Raw genomic sequence first — 16,295 nt, forward strand, 5'->3', positions numbered from 1 at the left:
TTTGTTGACGTTGAGTGGGAGGTTATTTTCCTGACACCACACTCCGAGGGCCCTCACCTCCTCCCTGTAGGCCGTCTCGTCGTTGTTGGTAATCAAGCCTGCCAATGTAGTGTCGTACGCAAACTTGATTGAGTTGGAGGCGTGCATGGCCACACAGTCGTGGGTGAACAGGGAGTACAGGAGAGGGCTCAGAACGCACCCTTGTGGGGCCCTAGTGTTGAGGATCAGCGTGGTGGTGATGTTGTTACCTACCCTCACCACCTAGGAGGCGGCCCGTCAGGAAGTCCAGTACCAGTTGCAAAGGGCGGGGTCGAAACCCAGGGCAAATTGGAGTGGGTCTAGGGTGGTAGGGTGCAGGTGATATGGTCCTTGACTAGTCTCTCAAAGCACTTCATGATGATGGAAGTGAGTGCTACGGGGCGGTAGTCGTTTAGCTCAGTTACCTTAGCTTTCTTGGGAACAGGGACAATGGTGGCCCTCTTGAAGCATGTGGGAACAGCAGACTGGGATAAGGATTGATTGAATATGTCCGGAAACACCAGCCAGCTGGTCTGCGCATGCAATGAGGACGCGTCTGGGGATGCCGTCTGGTCTTGCAGCTTTGTGAGGGTTAACACGTTTAAATGTTTTACTCACATCGGTTGCAGTGAAGGAGAGTCCGCAGGTGTTGGTTACGGGCCGTGTCAGTGGCACTGTATTGTCCTCAAAGCGGGCAAAAAAGTTATTTATTCTGTCTGGGAGCAAGACATCCTGGTCCGCAACGGGGCTGGTTTTCTTTTTGTAATCTGTGATTGACTGTAGACCCTGCCACATACCTCTTGTGTCTGGGCCGTTGAATTCGACTCTACTTCGACTCTATACTGGCGCTTAGCTTGTTTGATTGCCTTGCGGAGGGAATAGCTACACTATTTGTATTCAGTCATGTTTCCGGTCACCTTGCCCTGGTTAAAAGCAGTGGATCGTGCTTTCAGTTTCACAAGAATGCTGCCATCAATCCACGGTTTCTGGTTTGCGAATGTTTTAATCGTTGCTATGGGTACGACATTGTCAATGCACTTTCTAATGAACTCGCTCAGCGAATCAGCGTTTTTGTCAATGTTGTTGTTGGACGCAATATGGAACATATCCCAATCCACGTGATCGAAGCAGTCTTGAAGCGTGGAATCAGATTGGTCGGACCAGCGTTGAACAGACCTGAGCGCGGGAGCTTCTTGTTTTAGTTTCTGTCTGTAAGCAGGGAGCAACAAAATGGAGTCGTGGTCAGCTTTTCCGAAAGGAGGGCGGAGGAGGGCCTTATATGCGTCGTGGAAGTTAGAATAACAATGATCCAGGGTTTTACCAGCCCTGGTGGCGCAATCGATATGCTGATTCAATTTAGGGAGTCTTGTTTTCAGATTTATCTTGTTAAAATCCCCAGCTACAATGAAGGCAGCCTCGGGATATGTGGTTTCCAGTTTGCATAGAGACAAATAAAGTTTGTTCAGGGCCATCAATGTGTCTGCTTGGGGGGAAATATATACGGCTGTGATTATAATCGAAGAGAATTCCCTTGGTAGGTAATGCGGTCGACATTTGATTGTGAGGAATTCTAAGTCAGGTGAACAGAAGGACTTGAGTTCCTGTATGTTGTTATAATCACACCACGCCTCGTTAATCATATGGCATACCCCCCCGCCCCTCTTCTTACCAGAAAGATGCTTGTTTCTATCAGCCTGATGCATGAAGAAACCAGCTGGCTGCACCGACGCCGTTAGCGTCTCTCGAGTGAGCCATGTTTCCGTGAAGCAAAGAACGTTACAGTCTCTGATGTCTCTCTGGAATGCTACCCATGCTCAGATTTCATCAACCTTGTTGTCAAGAGACTGGACATTGGCGAGTAGTATGCTAGGGAGTGGTGTGCGATGTGCCCGTCTCCGGAACCTGACCAGAAGACCGCCTCGTTTGCCTCTTTTACGACGTCGTTGTTTTGGGTCGACGGCTGGCATCCAATCCGTTGTCCTGGGTGGAAGGCAGAACACAGGATCCGCTTCGGGGAAAGTCATATTCCTGGTCGTAATGATGGTGAGTTGCTCTTATATTTAGTCGTTCCTCCCAACTGTATGTAATAAAACCTAAGATTACCTGGGGTACCAATGTAAGAAATAACATGTAAAAAAACAAAATACTGCATAGTTTCCTAGGAACGCGAAGCGAGGTGGCCTTCTCTGTCGGCGCCGGAAGTAGTATGTGCATACATCTGTACAGAGATTACATTTAGAACTGTATCTAGCCTAATATAAATAAATATGGCATAACCCTCAACATTTGCACAACGACCAGACCGCGCAAATGTACCCAGGTAAGTAGGCAGACAGTATCTAGCTACAGCCATGTCTATCAGACATACTTAGGCAAATATGTTTTATATTAAAACCAGTTTATCGGTTTGAGATTTACAACAGTAAATGGTTGAATTATTGTTTCTCCTCACTGTTAGCTAGGTAAACTTAGCTAGCCAATAATTATTTACATCTGTTTGGAATCCTATTTTGCAAAATGCCTATAATTTTGTGAGATTGGTTAGGATTATGACCGTGGATGCTTTTCAATTTCAACCCTTGTCAATTATGTTACATGGCTAGCTAGTAAAATGATTTACATTGGCGATGTTACATGTTTGCTAACAAGTTACAAATGCGAGTCGTGGCGCATAACAAGTAGGCAGGCGCCAGACTAACTTGCTCGCCAACTCCTGTCCTGACGTGCTGTTTTCTGGTAAAACTAGCTTTCGATGGCTGGTTGTAACGCTGTAGCTTTCTTTGAAGTAGCCATATCTACGACTAAAAAGAGAAGAGGTTTAACAGTCAAGGTAAAATAGATATCTGAATGTAAAACCCCTTCTATTTTTACATAAATATGGCTATATGTAGTTGTATGTAGTCTAGCTAGCTAGACCAGCTAATTTAGCTAACTACCCCCCGGCACTGGTAGTATGGGGATATGGAGAGTGAATTCAATTATTTCTTCGTCATCTTGCTACTGAGCAAAAAAAATAAAAGCAACATGTAAAGTCTTCGTCCCATGTTTAATGAGCTGAAATAAAAGTCAAGTGAAATCCATAGATTAGGGCCCAATGAACTTATTTCAATTGACTGATTTCCTTTTATGAACTATAACAAAGTAAAATCTTTGAAATTGTTGCATATTGCGTTTATATTTTCGTTCAGTAACGGATTTCCTTATATAAACTAACTCAGTAAAATCTAACTTTTCGTTTATATTTTTGTTCGGTGTAGTTTAGGTCTTGATCATGACTGTTCCATTACACATGTCATTGTTGGATGAAGGTGTCTTCTGTACGGAAGAGTTTCACCCCGACTGAACATTGACATGCATCGCTTGTGTACGGCACGGTTTTGGAAGCATAAGGACCTTATTTCATATCAGTGAGAAATCATTTTCAAAAATAAAGTTAAATTGATACACACCTTTTATAGGTTAGGGTTCCCACACGGCTATATTTCCATGTTACAGCGCTTGTTTACTGAGTGGTTTATTTTGATGCGATATGAAAGTATAGCGGTGTATGTTTCTAGAACCGCACCACAATTGAGAATCAATTCACGTTTAGCTAGAGTATTTGGCGCAGGGATGGGCAACTCCAGTCCTCGAGGGCCTGATTGGTGTCACACTTTTGGCCCAGCCCCAGCTAATACACCTGACTCCAATAACCAACATGATTTTCAGTTGAGAATGCAATTTGTTTAATCGGTTGTGTTTGCTAGGGGGGAAAGTGTGACTCCAGCCCCAGAGGACTGGAGTTGCCCATCCCTGATTAGGCTGTTTTGGCATCTAGAGCCATCTCACATTTTATTTAAACAGAACGTCTGGTCCTTTGGACTATATGGAGTAATGCTAGGCTCTTTTAGTCCACTATTGGGCTAGCTGCTACTGTAGTAAGCTGTTATGCCATGTTTTTCTTCTGTTACAGGATGTTGTTCATACTAGCTAATCAGGCGGAATTCTGATGCCAATAACTGAAAATGGATAGAGATTTATTGAGGAAGACTTTGTCTCACCATGGACAAAGCCTGTTTACCCATCTCAAATGTGAACAAAGTGAAAATCTAGATTTCAAAGCTATTGAACTGGACTTGTCTAAGGCCAGCTATCAAAGGTAATTTGACATGAACAGTACAGTGATTCAGCTAATGGAACCTCAAGTTGGCAACACTGTCAATGGAAAATGTGTACATGATCATTAATATCCATGTTTTGCAGAAAGTATGGAGGGGAGGACAATGCTTTAGTGGAGCAGTTTATTGCTAGAAAAGCAGACATCCTATTTTCAACATCATGGAAATCCAGTGCAACAGTGGAGGATGTGTTGGAGGAAGGAGAAGGTAGTTGTTACTGTCAAATACACAGGTAAATTAACATATTGTACTGAATTTGGCCTAATATCCTTTTCCTAGAACCCTATGCCATCATGCCCCCTCTGGAGCAGTTCATGGAGGTGTTATTTGAGGAGCGGAGGAATTTGTTGTACAGGGACATGGAGCAAGGGGATATTGTGATAGGCAGGATCAACTCCATCAGGGATTTTGGCTTCTTTGTAACAGTGATCTATCTGCATGGCAGGTGGGCTAGAGAGATCTGGAGCTCACGGTAAGGCTTGTGGCTTTGGCCTGGTGGTCAGTGTTTTTTATTGAAGAAATAGGAGCACATGTTAACCTCTTTCTCTGCTTTCTTTCTCTCCTCAGGCCCTGTGTCCCCTTAGAGATGTACCTTCCAGTAGCAATCATGATGATCTGCTATTTAATAAGAGGTGAATGCACACTGCACTAGCGAACTGTGTTGTAAATGTAAACATGCTCACAGTGCAGTTTTGTGATAAGTCAACAAACTGACCCATATACCATGTGCTGTGCCCTAGCTGGAGTGAAGGATATTGACCGATACCATGAGAAGATAACCATTTCACTTCAGCCCACCTCCCGCGCCCCAAACCTGATGAGCCTAAAGCTCGGAGTGTTTAGTAGAGATGATCTTCCACTTCAATACAGGTAAGACAGACATATTCTAGTTGGCAGAAAACATATGGTAAAAATGAGTTCAGCTTGAACTCAGGCTGTCTTTGCTCATTGTACTGTTTTACCCAGTCGCAGTGTGAGCGTTGCCAACGACAACACTGAAACCTACCGAGAGGGTTGTAGAGGATTATTGGATACTCTCTAGTGTGGAGTATCTCCTGGGGAAGATTGGGATCAGTGACACACAGCCTCCCTCACTCATGAGAGGACGACAGAGGTGAGAAGACAAACATGTTGTTTTGTCACTCTTCAGCAGACACGCTTGCCAGAAAATTATACCCCTTTTATCAGCACTTGACTGTATTTTGGGACTCTCCTTTACAGCAAACATTTCCTTGAGGAGGACTTTGCCACAATTATCCAAAAAGAAGCAGTATGCGTCCTGGGCTCTTAAATGGTATGCCTGACATTTTAACTCCCATTGCATATTGGAGAAAAACAGAGGAGCCAGTGACTAGATCTGTGCTACCCTATTTACAGAATGCATGAACTGCTCCTGATCGTGCTTTGTTTTTGTCAATATACGTTATGTCTGGGTTACAGTGTGAGGGTTGGTGTGGACCACTTCAAGTCTGGTCGCCACGTCGAAGCAATGAATGAATATAAGGCCTTAAATATTGACACTAACCATGTGGAAGCCGTTGTGGCACGTGGTGCACTGTGAGTATCCATCTGATTTTATTGATAATGTTGTGGCGTAGTAGTCAGCACTCCCAGCCTACACTCTTGCTAGGTATTTCTGTTTAAACACAGGTTTTTTTTTAAATGTTTTTAATTCTAACATAAAATGTAGTTGTCCTACATGCAGTTAATATAAACCTGCCAGTTGACTTCTCCCAGGTATGCCAACAAAGGGAGTTTGCTGAAGGCAATAACAGACTTTGAGCTGGCATTGGAAAGCTGCCCAGCCCACAGAAATGCTAAGAAATACCTATGCCAGACCCTGCTGGAGCGAGGTGGCCAGTAAGTAGGAATGTTTTCCCTCGTCCTTTATTATCCTGTGTTTAAGTGAAAACCACTCCTCTAAAATACTTGTTTCTTTCTGTTAGACTGGAGGCGGAAGAAAAGTTAATTACAGCTGAGGGCCTCTACAGAAAAGCTCTGGCCTTCCCGAATGCCAAGGAAGTATTGAGAAAAATAGAGCTACTTATCCAGGTTAGCTGGTATATTCCATGGGTTATGCCAACTATTCCACTTGTTTCCCATTTAAGAAGCTATGCTTCGATTGGAAAGTCTGTTTCTGACTGTTTTAACACCCTCATTTAACTGATACTTTATCTGTTTACTTGACATATTTGAACATGAACATTTGAAAAGGGGCCAGTTAAATGTTCAGTCATTTTTGTGTTTTTGGCATAACACACAGGGAGCCTTGTAATACTGATGAAGTGTTTTGTTATGTGCGTGTCTGCAATCTGGGACCCTGCCCTTTGACTCTACCCGACTGCCTTGAGTGTCTATTGGTGGAACAAAAAACCTTACAACTGGAATCTAATTTTGATTTTGTGGCTACATAGTTTCTGTGCTATAACTCCCTCTAGAATGAAAAAGAAATGGAAGATATCTTCCTCTTCATCAACGTCATTGTCTTCCACCTCTTCGTCCGACCACTCCTCCTCCTCATGGTGCAGGAAGTCAAAGAAAAAGAAGAGCAAACACAGACGGTCATCTCGAGGGGAGAAACGCAAACGGAGGGTTTCATCCAGGGACAACAGGAGTGTGTCTGAGGAATGGTACCCTGCCCCAACCAACACCACCACCTCCTTCCTGGATCAGAAATGTAGCTTGGTCAGGCTGTTTGAGGGGCCAGATAGGACTGAAGAGCATAGTCAGCCCCACAGCAATCATCACTCTTTATCATTCGTGTCCGACAACAGCAGAGGTAGGTTTGACGATGACCCTGTTGACAGCTCTCCTCAGCGTACTGAGAGCAGCAAGGGGAAAGGTGTCCATGATGACAAGACCAGTGATGAGGAAGTGAATGAGAGGGAAGCCTCTGGGGGGCATTGGAAGAACCAGGGCCAGGAGGATCAAAGTATCCCACAAGAAGTTCTCAGCTCATTGGAGAAAGCCAAACACAGAAGAATGTCTTCATCTGCCAGCTCAGAGCATTCCTGCAAATCTGACTGGTGCGCCAACGACCTCGCGTCACAGTCCCACATATCCAGTTACAGACGATCAGATAGTGGGAGGTATGGTAGCACAGAACAAGGAGATGAGAAAAATAAGGCCACCCGAAGGTCTGATGGCAGGGATAACAGGTATTCCACTGATGCCTCCCTGAATGGTAAGGGATCTGCAGGAGGAAGTAAAGAGCTGTCAACTAATCTCCTAGATATCTTCAGCCAAATGGCTCAGTTTGAGGAGAAATGCTTCAAGCCGAAAAAATGAATTCAGCTTTTCCGAGATGCTTTAACCATCTTATTTCATAACTATAAACAAATCAACTATTGCTATTATAGTGTTGGACAAATTTCTAGTGTCCAATGCTGTCAATTTTGCATTGGTGATATCAAAAAAATGTGCTCTGAAATTTTTACTGTTTTTGTGATAATTACACTGCCTTACATATCATATCAAATTGTTTTTTCTGTGAAAGGAAAGAAAGCAAATGAAAGACCTGTTAAGATATCTGCTGTCGGCATGCAGTTTGAAAATGATTTAGCTTCAATTAAAGGTAGACACAGTGAAATAACGGTGTTAGGAGCAGCACCGCAGATATAGTCTACCTTTAACTAATTTAACTAACTTTAACTAAGTACAGTAAACTCTGTATTAAGTATCGGGAAACTCACAAATTAGATATATTGAGCATTTTTGTATTCTATTTGAGTAGTAGATTGGAAGATGTCATTCAATGACTGAAATTTCAATATGAATCCGTTTCAATAAATTGGCTGTGAACTTTGGCCAAAATTTCCAAGCCTGATTTGTTTGGTTTAAGCATTAATGTGGTTATTTTGTGTAAATCCAACTTCGAACAAGATATTTGCTTATAAAAATGTGTGCTAATGCTGTTCTATAGACCCTTTTTCAGTACATGACACACTGACGTAATGCACAGATGCGCGCAACTCTTGGCGGCAGAAAGAAAGCCATCGCTGTCTGTGCCCATTCAACAGCCTAGCTTTGTTTTTATTACTTCTAAACAAAAATAACTTGTGTTCTCATACCCTTACAATTATGTTCTGGTTCTTGCTTAAACAGTGGCTATGATTATATTTGGTTGTGATCGTTGCAAAATAATTTTTTGATGCAGCAGTTTGTTAGCTAGAATGCTAACGCTCATTGATTCCAGTTGTAGCAAAAGCTAGCCAAAGAGCCATTTTACTGGTTGAAGTGCTTTTTTAAAGTAAAATGCAGTTGATTTGCGATGACACAAACATATTAAGCAGGACATTCATATGAGCCTTAATCCAATGATAATACAAAAGTAGTGTGAAATGCACTCATAAACTACATGTAAATAGAGAGAATCTTTTTGTTGAAGTTTCTACTTGGACTTCCACCAACTTGCATGCATCGCACTTGTGCTGCAATGTTTGCAAACGCAGAAAAGGGTCTATAGCTTTGTATGGATCTTACTGTTACATTTCTTGTATCTCACTTCAGTGTTGAGACTAACTCAGACCCAATGGCATATTGGTAAGCTAATTTAAGTTAAATTGCATGATTTAATAACTGGACACAGCATCCTTGCAAAGAGCACAACTTTCATGTCAACAGCCAAAGTGGCTTATTTACAGCTTAACTTCAACGTCTTCAATCACTATGCTGCACATCAGTTAGACATGTTTTTAGTTCATCTTGTTACAAGGGATTACTCACTAATTCACAGGCACAGCTCTTTAGTCCGTCAAATCTATCGCTCTTAAATGTACTAATGTCTTAAACTGATCCCTTTAACTCTAATCATGTTATGCACTGTTTACTCTGTGGTGGTCATGTCATTCCAGTTATTTATCTTTGCCTTAAGTGCACTCCTTTTATTAGAATCACATTTTATGCATGCAGTGTGCTAATAATCCTACACTTGAAAACATTTCATCTCACGTGACCATTTGCATGTTTTTACCTGATGATTGTATGAAATACAGATGTATAAACGCAACATGTGAAGTGTTGGTCTTGTTTCATGAGCTGAAATAAAAGATCCCAGAAATGTTCCATATGCACAAAAAGCTTATTTCTCTCAAATGTATTGTTTGCATCCCTGTTAGTGAGCATTTCTCCTTTTCCAATATAATCCATTCACCGGACAGGTGTGGCATATCATGAAGCTGATTTAACAGCATGATCATTACAAAGGTGCATCTTGTGCTGGGAACAATAAAATGCCCCTCTAAAATGTGCAGTTTTGTCACAACACAATGCCACAGATGTCTCAAGTTTTGAGGAAGTGTGCAATTGGTATGCTGACTGCAGGAATGTCCACCAGAGCTTTTGCAAAATAATTGAATGTTAATTTCTCTACCATAAACCGCCTTCAATGTTGTTTTGGGGAATTTTGCTGTACATACAACCGCAGACCACATGTTACCATGCTAGCCCAGGACCTCCACGTCTGACTTCTTCACCTACGGGATCGTCTGAGACCAGCCACCTGGACTGCTGATGAAATTGTGTGTTTTCACAACATAAAGAATTTCTGCACAAACTGTCAGAAGCTGTCTCAGGGAAGTTCATCTGCTTGCTCGTCGTCCTCACCAGGGTCTTGACCTGACTGCAGTTTGGTGTCGTAACCAACATCACTGAGCAAATGCTCACCTTCGATGGCCCCTGGCAAGCTGGAGAAGTGTGCTCTTCATGGATGAATTCTGGTTTCAACTGTACCGGGCGTGTATCGTGTCATGTGGGCAAGCGGTTTGCTGATGTAAATGTCAACAGAGTGTCTCGTGGTGGGGTTATGGAATGGTCAGGCACACGCTACGGATAAAGAACACAATTGCATTTTATTGATGGCAATTTGAATACAAAGAGAGACCTTGATGATATCCTGTGCCATTCATTTGCTGCCATCACTTCATGTTTCAGCATGATAATGCATGGCCCCATGTCGCAATGGTCTGTACACAATTCCTGGAAGCTGAAAATGTCCCAGTTCTTCCATGACCTGCATACTCACCAGACATGTCACCCATTGAGCATGTTTGGAATGCTGTCTGGATCGACGTGTATGACCCCGTGTTCCCACCAATATCCAGCAACTTTGCTCATTAAAGAGGAGTGGGACAACATTCCACAGGCCACAATCAACACTATATTAAGTAGATTTCTCACGCTGCATGTGGTAAATGGTGGTCACACCAGATACTGACTGGTTTTCTGATCCACACCCCTACATTTTTAAAAGGTATTTTTATTTTACCTTTATTAAACTAGGCAAGTCAGTTAAGAACAAATTCTTATCTACAAGTACAGCCTAACCTGGACGACGCTGGGCCAATTGTGCACGGCCCTATGTGACTCCCAATCACGTCCGATTGTGATACAGCCTGGAATTGAACCAGGTTCTGTAGTGACACCTCTTGCACTGAGACGCAGTCCCTTAGATTGCTGCGCCACTCGGGAGCCCCAAAAGAAGTGTATCTGTAGTCTCAGTCATGTGAAATCCATAGATTAGGACCTAATTAATTAATTTCAATTGACTGATTTCCTTATATGAACTGTAACTCAGTGAAATCTTTGAAATTGTTGCATGTTGCGTTTATATTTTTGTTCAGTGTAATATGACCCAGTGGCGAGCTCAACTGAAAATATGCACTTTTGATACTTTCCACTGGAGGGCAGTACAACACTAGCTCTGCACACAGTTTTTTTTAAGTACTTTGTGGCCAGTTATAAATATCGTGAAAAAACTCGATAGTCTACCCAATTATTTTAGTATAATTTTCCCTCTGTCCTCCACAGTTATGACATTTATATTTACTTCACACTACACTTGTCTCTTAATAGTACAAATAGATTGAAAATTAGATTTTATGAGAGTAATATGTCTTCTAGTGATGACAAAGGTAAGCTTTTCTCCATTTCAGTTCACCAGAGAACGTAATATTTTAACAACTTAATTCACTTAACATTTGTTATCTGAAAACATTGGGTCACATCGGGGTCTTAAAAAGTCATAATAGTCATGAACCTTTTGATAGCAGTAACCTTGATTGTACACTGTCAACTCATTCTCTGGGTCCCACAATGGCAATATTGCATTCTAAGCAAAAAGATTGAGGTAGGGGGAGACATCATAGTGTGAGGAGTGGGCATTGTGCCAATCAATGGGCTATGTTCAAATTAAAATGAAATTCCACCTAGCACTCCATTGTTCCATTCACAGTGGGGGTTAGGTAAAAGCATGTCTAGCGGCATTTAAGATGCTGGAGATGTGCATGCTCTCATAGACTAGACATAACATAGTAAATGTATATCCGGGACACTAAAATTAGTATTATATGTTACATTTGGTATGGTTACATAAGACAGAAGGTTTCTTAAGGCAAAAACGGAAAGAGGTTGGATGGGTGGGCGTCAGTGGGAAGGTAAAAACATGTCTCTCTAGCGGCCGGTGCAGTTTATGAAGAGGGAGGACAAAAACAAATGTTAATGTGCATGGCCTTATTTCTATTACAGCACATTGGATGACAGTCATTCATATTCCATTTACTCTATTCAACGTAACATCGATAGGTTTAGGCTACTTACATGAGACTTGAATTTTCCCTATGCCTATGAATGAACATTTACAACGTAGTAGGTTTGCACACTCTTGCCTTCATCTAGCTGATCTAGTGTGTAATCATTAGTCCAACAGTTGCAAACAAGTTTCTATTGGCCAAATTCAGGTATGTTTATCCCTGTTTTGTTCCGTTTGCGTCCTTTTAAGACATGGTTTTCAAAGAATCGGCTCAATGAATACACCCCTGATCATGTGTAAACAGTTCACTTTCATAGAAGCCAAGTTGTATTCCTTCATTTGTGGACTTCCTTCGTTTGTGGACCTTTCCAAGCCAAACCATATCATAACCGACCACATGTTGTCACCATATTGGCTAAAGTAACGTCATAGTCAACATAGCTAATTGAACTAACGCGTTCGTAAACCCGCTACAATCATGCAGTAATGTTGTAGTGTATAGTCAGTAAGCAGTTTAGCAGTTACACCGGCAGGCCCCGGTGGCAATAAATTAGTCAAACCAAACGCTTACCTTGACTTGGAAGAGTACCACTGTTTGTGTTGGATATAGTCAGCTAGCTAACATAGCATTCCTCTGTTTGAGTAGGCTAAACTAGCTAGCTGCATTTGCTGGCTAAGTAAGTGAAACTGAAAGGGGAAAAAAATTACCCTCTCTCTTGCTTTTCCTTCATTTTTTAATTAATTTGTTCAAAACTGTTCAACTATTGTCTTTCTCTCTCTTTGAGTCAACTACTCAGCACATTTTATGCACTGCAGTGCTAGCTAGCTGTATATTATGCTTTCAGTACTAGATTCATTCTCTGATCCTTTGATTGGGTGGACAACATGTCAGTTCATGCTGCAAAAGCTCTGACAGGTTGGAGGACGTCCTTCAGAAGTTGTTATACTTACTGTGTAAGTTTTGTATTGAAGTCAATGTACCCAGAGGAGGACGGAAGCTAGCTGTCCTCCGGCAACACCATGGTGCTACAGTACAGAGAGCTGTTGAGGCTACTGTAAATCTTCATTGCAAAACATTGTTTTAATCAATTATTTGGTGACATACAAATATATTTAGTATAGTTTTATCTAAAAAAGGATGACTTAAAAAATGTTTTCCAATTTTTATTTTTATGAAATTCACTGAGGAGGATGATGATCCCCTTCCTCTTCTGAGGAACCTCCACTGGTGGGCGTATAACGCGAACGTCAAGCAACCTAAAGGTTGCCTTTTTCCAATCTCATCACACACAACTTTAACATTCTAGCTAATTAGCGACTTTGCAGCTATTTACTACTTTTTAGCTACTTTGCAACTACTTAGCATATTAACTAACCCTAACCCTTTAAACTAACTCCTAACACTAACACTGGCCTAGCTAACATTAGCCACAACCAATTTGAAATTCATAACATATACGTTTTGCAAATTCGTAATTTTTTTATTTTACCTTTATTTAACCAGGCAAGTCAGTTAAGAACATATTCTTATTTTCAATGACGGCCTGGGAACAGTGGGTTAACTGCCTGTTCAGGGGCAGAACGACAGATTTGTACCTTGTCAGCTCGGGGGTTTGAACTTGCAACCTTCTGGTTACTAGTCCAACGCTCTAACCACTAGGCTACGCTGTCATAGGAAATGGTTGATGGACATCCACAAAATAATACATACAATACAAAACAATCTCATACTAAATGGAGTGCACTGCCGACCCGCTCATTAGGCAGGATTAGGCCTATGGCACTAGATTGACGAGAGCAGCATTTTCTGATTTAAACTGACCAAGACCACCAACAACAACACATAAAACCTCACATAATTATGCCCAAATCAATGACAATTTCTCTCAACCAGTGGCATATGGGCTTTTTAGTTGAGCACTGATGCCGCCCTTCGGTAAGAAGGGCCCACTTTGTCAAAGGCTGGTGCTCAAAATATTTTGCGTGTCCATTCCCAGAACACCTCTCCAGGGTGCTGTTGGAGAGACGCATCTCTGCAGTGCTCCACCAACGTTGCGTAAAAAAAAAAAAAAAACATAAATCATGTCGCAGATATAGGATATGGTAGAAAGAGTATGTGGCCTTTTCTGTAGCCTACAGGCTGGAAATAAAAGGTATGACAATGTAAGGAGACTGACACTTTTTTATATCATGCTGGTTTCTCCGATCAAATAGCCTAACCTAAATGGCACTCAATAAAATACAAAATGCTCTGTCATGTTAACAAACAACATATCCTAAAAATATATGGAATGGACAATAACAACTGTTGTCCAGGAGTTTCACCCCACTGACATGATCAGTGGATTCAAGTTTGTATCCTCAATTTTTGACAGGCTGATCATAGTGAAAAAGAAAATACTTCTGCATTTCCCATTGTGTAAACACATTGCAAATAGGCTTGCGATAACTCCTGGTAAAGTTGGGTAGCTGATATTCAGAGCTTAAATAGCCACATTGATTATTCACAGGAATCAGGACTATTAAAGCCAATGCAATGGCCTTTTTTCACAAACGGTAGGCGTACCACATAAATGGGTGTTCATAAAATTCAATTTCAGGCAACACTGTAGGCTACACCCCAGTAAGCATGGACTGGTGTCGACTCCTTTTGGACGTCTTTTTTTGGTGCAGTTCCTGACCGGCCTTGATTTTTGATCCGGTCCAGAACTGTGTTTGGTTCAGATCTTGTCCGGTCTGGGCCAGCCTTGATTTGGGCCAAACATAGACGTCTATAAATGACTTATTTTCAACTTTCATTCAGAGCCTGATTTCAACATCCGTAAAAACAATTCAAAATTCAACGTCTGTAAAATATGTATTTTCATTATCCGGAAATAAGTATTTTCAACTTTCATTCAGAACTGAAAAGAACCAGATTTTTTTTTCAACGTCTGGAAAATACATGTTTTTTCTCCATAATTTTTGCTTAATGAGAGTATTCCAGTTTTGCAGAGGGCGGTATTTTCTGGTCTTGCCTATGGCGGCAGAACGGCAAGGACGGGCCCTGATGGAGTGTCTTGGATTTACGTTCAGAATAATACGAAACACTCTGAGACCAGTTTGTAGTGTATGCATGACAAGAACTCTGGTTCATTTCCCCACAGAAACTCACAAAGACCTTTTCATTGCATCACATTAGTGAGCACATTCATAGGCTCTCTGCTAATGTAGTGCCATGGTCCATGGCGGTAATGCATTGCCCCCACCGCTCTCCAAATGTGTACTGCTTGCACAGCCGAAGAGTAAAGGCCCGTCTTGTCTTGCATCAACTGACAAAAACTAGCAAAGGTTTTTGGGATAATTAGTTTGATAGACAGTCAGCTGACGTTTCTTCATTGGGCTTGGGCATGCTTATATTTTGCATTTATTCATTGTTCCTCTCAGGTCATTTGATTTACTAAACTCTCTGTTTCCCTTGGGAATAAACAGATTAAGCCTTTTTGTCTGAAGGACCTTAAGTCCTTGGATGAGTCTAAGGCCTTTTGTCATTTGGGTAAAAGTCTGCCTTTAACTGCATTACACTGCAGTTAAAGTGCAATATAACTGCAGTATGCTGCAAATACTGTGTCCAAAAAACATTTTGTCTTACTAGAGTGCAGTATAACTGAAGTTCAACTGCAGTTATTCTGCAATTACTGCATCCAAAATACCACAGTCGACTGCAATCTTTTTTTGTAAGGGCGTTCTCCACCCTCTCTAAGCTGTGACCCGGAAACTAATAAGTGGTCGAGGAGATGTCAATTCATTAGTAGGCAAACGGAAGAGTGTCCACCCCTCCTCGTTAACTATCCTCGATGAAAGGTGGCTATGTGTATCCAACCTGAGTCCTTCGCCGAAGAGTTTTGTATAACACTTCATTTCACTGGGTCCTTATTACAGTGTAATTACATATGCAATTATGCTGTAATATGTATTGAAATTCATTGTAAAAATACATAGATATATATAAATATATATATATATATGTATATATAACAACATGGCCGTCTATAATTGCAGAAGTGTGACAATGAATGCAATGTATTGAAATTCATTGTAAAAATACATAGGTTTTTAAAAAAAAAAAATATATATATATATATATATATATATATATATATATAACAACATGGCAGTCTGTAATTGCAGAAGTGTGACAATGAATGCTTTTTACCATATGTGTTACAAATGTTTCCAATAGCATCCCAAACATACTTTTGGTCATGTAGTGTATGTGGACACCTGCTTGTCGACGATCTCATTCTAAAATCATGGGCATTACTATGGAATTGGTCCCCACTTTGTTGCTGTAACAGCCTCCACTCTTTTGGGAAGACTTTCCACTATATGTTGGAACATTTCGGCAGGGACTTTCTTCCATTCTGCCACAAGAGCATTAGTGAGGTCGGGCACTGATGTTGTGCGTTTTGGCCTGGCTCACAGATTATCTGGTATGATAAAACCACGATTGAACTCTTTGGCCTGAATGCCAAGCGTCACGACTGGAGGAAACCTGACACCATCCCTATGGTGAAGACACAAGGGTGTATTGGCTGCCAAAGGTGCTTCAA

At 41.4% G+C, this 16,295-nt stretch overlaps 1 pseudogene; it reads left to right on the forward strand.

The window, feature by feature from the left end:
* Window positions 1-1,692: 1,692 nt before the first annotated feature.
* On the forward strand, window positions 1,693-9,260 carry LOC118390790 (tetratricopeptide repeat protein 14-like; annotated as a pseudogene).
* Window positions 9,261-16,295: the final 7,035 nt, after the last annotated feature.

The sequence above is a fragment of the Oncorhynchus keta genome, chromosome 1 (assembly GCF_023373465.1).
Source record: "Oncorhynchus keta strain PuntledgeMale-10-30-2019 chromosome 1, Oket_V2, whole genome shotgun sequence".
NCBI classification, from domain to species: Eukaryota; Metazoa; Chordata; class Actinopteri; order Salmoniformes; family Salmonidae; genus Oncorhynchus; species Oncorhynchus keta.